Consider the following 6,693-nt stretch of genomic DNA (forward strand, 5'->3'; position numbering starts at 1 on the left):
CTCTTAACAAAGCCATTTCAAGCCAATTCCAGATGACCTCTGGGTGCAAAAACACAGACAAGTACTCCTGGATAGCTTTCCAACCCTGGCTTGAGTGCTCTGTGAAAGGTGACATCAGATTTAAGTTTACAGTAAACTGCTGAGACCTCTTTTTCCACTTTGAAAAATGTGTTCATGAGCACTGGAGAAGCACATCACACCACAGAAAACTCATTGAATTCAACTTGCTTTTGAGAATGACCTGACCAAAAAATGCAAGACAGAGGAAGGACATTTTACTGAGAATAATCTGGGTCCCTTCATCTGGAAAGGCTGGCGGCAGCTTTATTAGGCCCATCCTGAGCCCACCAAAGTGTCCTCAGTAGGCTACAATCACATTAGATTAGATATATCGAGTAATTGATACGTGAGAGTAGAATAAAATGTCCCCTGAGCTGCATGCTGTGTAGTGCTGTCCATGGTGCTGATGCAACTGTCACGATGTCATGAATAAAATTGAGTCTTTTTGAGGCATGAATAACCCTTCAGTGGCAAGGTAGACAATGCTTGTTTCATTTTTTGGCAATTGGAAACCTGATGTTACTGTTTGTATTGCAACAGGTATAAAGGTTTGGGTGAGCTATGATCTGTTAAATATATCCCTCATGAATGAAATCAAGTCATTCTGAAGGCAGAGAAAACCTTTCAATCACAAGGTAGTTGCTGTAATCCCTTTTTTGGGACTGCAACTGCATGTTTTGCCCATATTGCTTCTTTAAAGACATTCAAAAGGCTAAAAAGCACTATGTTAACTATACACAGAGGGCAGGTAAAATAATGCAGAGTCGTAAGGATAACTGCAAAAGAGATAATTTCTTTATTTTATATAGGCTATAACCTGGGCATAAACCATGTTAAGTACAGTCTAGTTTCCAAATATAAAGAAGACACAGAACACATATAAACATTGGGAAACAATACTGTACATCTTTGCCTATAATCCGTAAATGTTATGTTGATTATGCTATAAACTGCAAACACTTACCTGGCCACATTTGTGGCAAAAGGGACTTCTGGAGAAGGTGGAATCTCTGGAAGAGCATGTGCTGGAGCACGAGAACCACATGAGCTGCTTGGAAAAGGCTTTCCCCAGCCTCCAGGGTCAGTCACAACATAACAATATTAAGATTGTCGGCAAGAAGAAGGGAGTAAACCAAAAGAATTCATCTGTCTGCTTTTAAATACACTATAATCAGTTTATGAAGAGGACACTCAAGCTGCCATCTTTTCTCTCAACGCCCATTTGAAGGGCCTTATATGTTTTAGACACAGAAATGATTTGGGTCAAAATGATTAATTCTGATCCAGTATCTTCAATTGTCACTAATACAGACAAATCCCAGCGTTTTGATCTGCGTCGTGTCATAAGGCAGGACGATCCCCTTTCTCCCCTCCCCTCCTCCTGCGATAAGGAGTCAGGAGTTACTCAGTGTGTCTCTGCTGTAAAATCTGGCAATGTTGAAAGTGTTGTGAATATATATGCAGATGATTTATTGATTTGTTTATCTGATCCAGTACTTTCAGTTCCCAACTTCCTCAACCATATTAAATCATTTAGTAAACTGTCAGGCTGTAAAAAAAAAAAAAGTGCAATAAAAGAGAATTCATGCCTCTGATAAATAATCTGAGCTCTGTGATCTTGAAATCTCTGCCATTTAAATTACACCCACTTTACCTGCATTGGACTCAACATTCCCTCAACCACCAAACTTTTACTGGAATTAAATTTCTTAGATATGGTAGAAGGATTTAAAGTAAACATCAGGAAATTTGCTTCCCCTCTCATTGACTGGCCAAATCAATAATTTAAGTATGGTTGCACTTCCAAGGTTCTTGTACCTTTTCCAAAACCCGTTTAACATTGTCTTTCTTTAAACAACTTTTTTAGCTATCCTCCGGTTTGTCTGCCCACATAAAGCCCCTAGCATCTCTAAAGCCCATTTACAGAAGAATGTAAACGGGTGGCCTTGGCCTCACTTTCTGGCAGTGGGGTCCCCCTGGTCACAGTCTCCTGTCTCCCCACTCTGATTAAAAATCAAATCAATGTCAGTCTCAGAAACCTCTCTCCCAGTGCTGCTCTCTTCCAGAGCACAGCCTTCTTACAAATTACTTGGTCATAACTTCATTCTCAGAAACTCCCTGAAGATTTTAAATCAAATAAAACAAACCTGTGAACTGCCAAATGTCTCAGCACACACCTCTACAGCATACGATAATTTGTCCAGAGCAGCACTGATGGATGGAGTGTTTGTGGACTGGAGGGAGGGGAGATCTTAACCTAAATACTAGACAATTCCGGCCGCCGAAATTTTGACAATGGCACGAGGGGGCTGCTGGTCTTATTAACTGAATCAATAAACATGAATGAATTTAATGGAAATGAACAATCTCTGTTATCATCCAAAGTTTCCTTTTACTAACAGAGCTAACGGCGCTAATGCTAGCAGAGCTAATGGAGCTAATGCTAACGGAGCTAACAGAGCTAACACTAATGAGGTAACAGCTAACGGCGCTAACGCTAACAGAGTTAACGGTGCTAACAGAGCTAATGGTGCTAACATTTCTAATAGAGCTAGCAGAGCTAACGGCGCTAATGCTAACGGCGCTAATAGAGCTAACGGCGTTGTGCCTGTCTATGTATATGAGGCTGTCTGTGTGTATTTAACTGTATTTGTGTGTGACTGTGTGTGTGTGTATGTATCTGTCATTGTGTGTGACTGCCTATGTGTGTGTCTTCGTCTGTTTGTGTGTGTGTCTGCTTGAACTACACATTTATCAAATTGTCCCAAGTATTTTGAACAAGCAGCCCAACCAGTTCCTACATGGAGATGTGTCTGATATATGTGTGTCTGAATATGTATGTGTGTGCATGTGTAAGTTCTGCCCCACCTGCTGATAATAATTACCTCTCTATCTCTCCCACTTTTTACCTGTTCCTGAACAGCTACTTTTTGGCTGTCGGTTTCTTCAGAACAACTTGTGATTGTGACAAAACCGTAACTGCTATCAAAAAACCGATTACACTGTGAGATGCGGACAAGTCTGGGCCAAATACACATGTGTTTTATGTCCAGATATTCTTTAGAAAAATTGCTAAATGGTCGATTTAAAAAGACACACTCTGGCAGGCTGCGACTCAGAAAACAGGAGATTGTATGGGTTTAAATGGAGCAGCAGAGAAGGGCAGCTGGTGCAAGATCCCTCTTTATTTAAATTTGGTGGGGGCTAAACCTTTAAAATTGAACTTTGACGAGAGAAGAAAGGTTTGTCTACAAAAAGATCCAAAAATTATGAGTCTCCTATTCACCGTTTGGATTTAATGGCAATTTTAGAAGAAAATTTCAGGCGATTTCTCACCGGCTGTCTCACTCTAACTCATGATGTCATCCACTCTAGGGGGAGAAATTCTGAGCATTTTTTGAAAACCTTTATGGTCTTCAGATGGTCATAGCTCGAAAACCATAAGAGATATCAAAAAATGTGCTGAGGTTCCTTTCGACCCGACAAAATTATCTACGTTTTAAAGTTTGAATGAAGTCTCTAGGAGAAAGTATGGCGAAGCAGCGGACAATTGAAAAAGGCTGAAATTTGAGGAAATTTCCCATTCATTTCTTATGGGAAATTCATCGCAGTTTTTTTGCGTATAGCTTTGCGAATTATTGATGAAAGAGCTATAAAAGTCATAGCACACCATTCCCGATCGAGCCGCACGTTTTGATATATAGTTTGCGAGGGTTTTCTCAAAGCTGCGGGACTAGTTGCGCACCGAAATTCTGGTGGAAGATGAAAAATGGGAAGAAAAAACGCGCGGGATAACAATAGTGGCTCTTATGTGCCTCGTGCCACTAATTACCTTCCTCAACCACATTTTTACCTCTGCCTCATACTTTTCCTGGCAGTGTCCAGCACTAGGACATTTCTGTTGGGCCACATTTAATTGATTTTTCAAACAGTATAAACAACACTTAACTAGACTGAAATTTGGCAATATTTTTGACTGCTCTGACAGGACCTTCCTTCCCATCAAAAGCAGGCTCTCAAGGAGGCTAAAAAATCGATATCACTGAACAGGAAGTCTCATGATGTTTCAGGAGGTGGCTCAAATGAATGCTTTCTAATGCTAACATGGAACAGATTCATTTTAGCAAATGGAATTCACAAAACTCTCTCGTGAATGTGTGGAAGCCATTTTTGGCGTGCGTGATGAAAACTAACTGTATAAATCTGAGTTGTATCTTTATTCTGTGCAAACTCTGCCTTTTCCTGCATACTGGCTGATATTCTGGCTGCCCCCCACCCATGTGTTCTTATTTATTTACCTTCACTGTCTTGGCAGCGGGGGCAGTCTCCTGTTTTGCCAGCATTGCTGTCTGCTGGCAGCATGGGACTGTTCTTGGGAGCTCGGGACATAAATGCCCTGTCCTTCGTTCTCTTTGTGTGTAATGGCATTCAGTGCTTTATGTCTATTGTGTGTGTGTGTGTGTGTGTGTGTGTGTGTGTGTGTGTGTGTTCATTGTCAAAATCAATTGATGCGTCTTTAAATACCAGAGTAAAGGCACATTATGCCAAATGGCTCCATTCAGTGTTTATATATACCATATAGAGTCATACACCACTGTAGCTGACTACTACTTACTTTATAGTAATAAATGTGTAATAGAAGTAGATAAAGCGGACAGGATCAACCAACCATTATTCTACATATTTCTGCTGCTGAAAAAACAAGAGGTTGTTTCAGGAATTCATCATGGTTACAGATTTTGCAACACAGTTCAATGCATGAGTCAAATGGTCAGCCAGCATTCCCATGTGTCTGTCCTTAAAGTGGTCATAGTTGATTTTTTTTTTTTTTTTTTTTTTTTTTTTTTTTTTTGCTGCTGTTGTGTGTAAATAATTGACTTCAGGGATTGACATGGAGCATGTGAGTGTCTGGTCTCTTTTCTCCATTTTCTTCTCCAAGATGTAAATGTAGCATACTTTTTTTCTAATAGAGTTGTTCTTCACTCACCTAAATCTGTTTTGACAGATTATTTTAAAACATGGCAGCTTTAACCTTTTTCACATTCATATCCAAAATCACCTGAGAGTGGTTCTCCAGTTTTCCAGAATAAGATGCAAATAAAACAGCCCTGACTGAATGTCCAGGCTTTGACATAAACGCACAATAGTAAAGTGAATGATCAATTTACATGTATTTATATTTAAAAGTCACATTCCTCCAGTGACAGCTCAGATTCATATGCATTATTTGTGAACAACAGGCCGTTCTACTTAAATAGAAATGTGTTTTGTGGAGACTGCACAGCAAATTTTTACACCATACTATTCCATCATGCTAAAAAACGCTGCAAAAGTGTCCTCTTGGATGCCCTGTGATAGATAAAGCATGACAAAGTGCCCTCTACAGTGGACCAATGTGCAAAAAAAAACCCCATGATAAAGTACCCTCTCGGGTGCCCTTCCAGTGGAGAAAACACGATGCACTGCAGAAATGGGTGCGCTGAAAATGGAGAAAATGTTACGTAGTGCCAAATAGGCTCTCCTACATGCTAGTAAAATTAGCTTGCCTCTACGTGCCTCTGAAAGGTTAAATAGTTAATAGCTTCCTGTGTGTTTTTATCACAGAAGTGTGTACAGAAGAATGGCCACAATCAGCTCGGTCAGCTGGCAGTAACTATCGCTCTGAAGAATTATTTCTTAAATTAATTAACTAAATTAAAGTGACTGAGAGGCTCATTGCTTTGTTATTTCTAATGTAGCTGGATAAGCAGATTGATTTTGGCCAGCTGCAGAGATGCGTTGTCTACTCCTGTTTATGCTGAAAAATTTAACTGATTTCACGCGTGGATATGTTTGGACATGTGTGATGATGGCAGACAGGTCGAGTTTCTTCACATGGAGATATTCTCACTACTTCTCTGTTGTCCAGCAGAAATACAAGAATATTTTGGTACAATGTAACTTGTAGCTTCTATTCAGTGCAAAGAAACAGTATTTCGAACCTTTCAAAGCACATGGATAAGCAACATGCCTGCACAAAGCCAGCTGCTAAAGACCTGGACACATCTTCAGTCATTCAAGCCACTAACAGTATGCTTCTCTCTACTGTCGAGTCAACCACCTTCAGGCAGTTGGTTAACAAGATACCGGTCCAGGTGGCTTTCAAATGGCCAGAAAAACTTTTTTTCAGGTACCTGCTCGACAAATAATTACAAATGGAAAACGGAACTGGAGAAAATCTTCAAGGTGCTGGTGTACATCTCCACCACTGCAAACATTTGGTCTGCCCACAACAGAATAAAGCCTGGATGAAGCCCACTATACAATCCACAGCAGAAAGCTGCGCTGGCCTGTGAAAGGGTCAAGGTGAGGTGCACATATGATGTCATAGTCTGCCAGACACAGGAGGATGCTGAGGCTCAACATGACTGAGGACAAGTAGGACATGATACTGTCATTGCTGTTCACCCCCCTCCCTTTTGCTCCCTCTCTACCTCTGTCACTCTCTCTCTCTCTCTTTCTCTCTCTCTCTCATCACCTAGTGCCTGTTCATGTGGGAATTGTTGGGTCTCTGTAGATTGTAGACGATTGCAGTGCTAGTGTTGCCATGTTTACCCTGGATCATTTATGTTGATCCAGGATCGATTGTGATTG

The sequence above is a fragment of the Chelmon rostratus genome, chromosome 2 (genome assembly GCF_017976325.1).
Source record: "Chelmon rostratus isolate fCheRos1 chromosome 2, fCheRos1.pri, whole genome shotgun sequence".
Taxonomy (NCBI): Eukaryota; Metazoa; Chordata; class Actinopteri; order Chaetodontiformes; family Chaetodontidae; genus Chelmon; species Chelmon rostratus.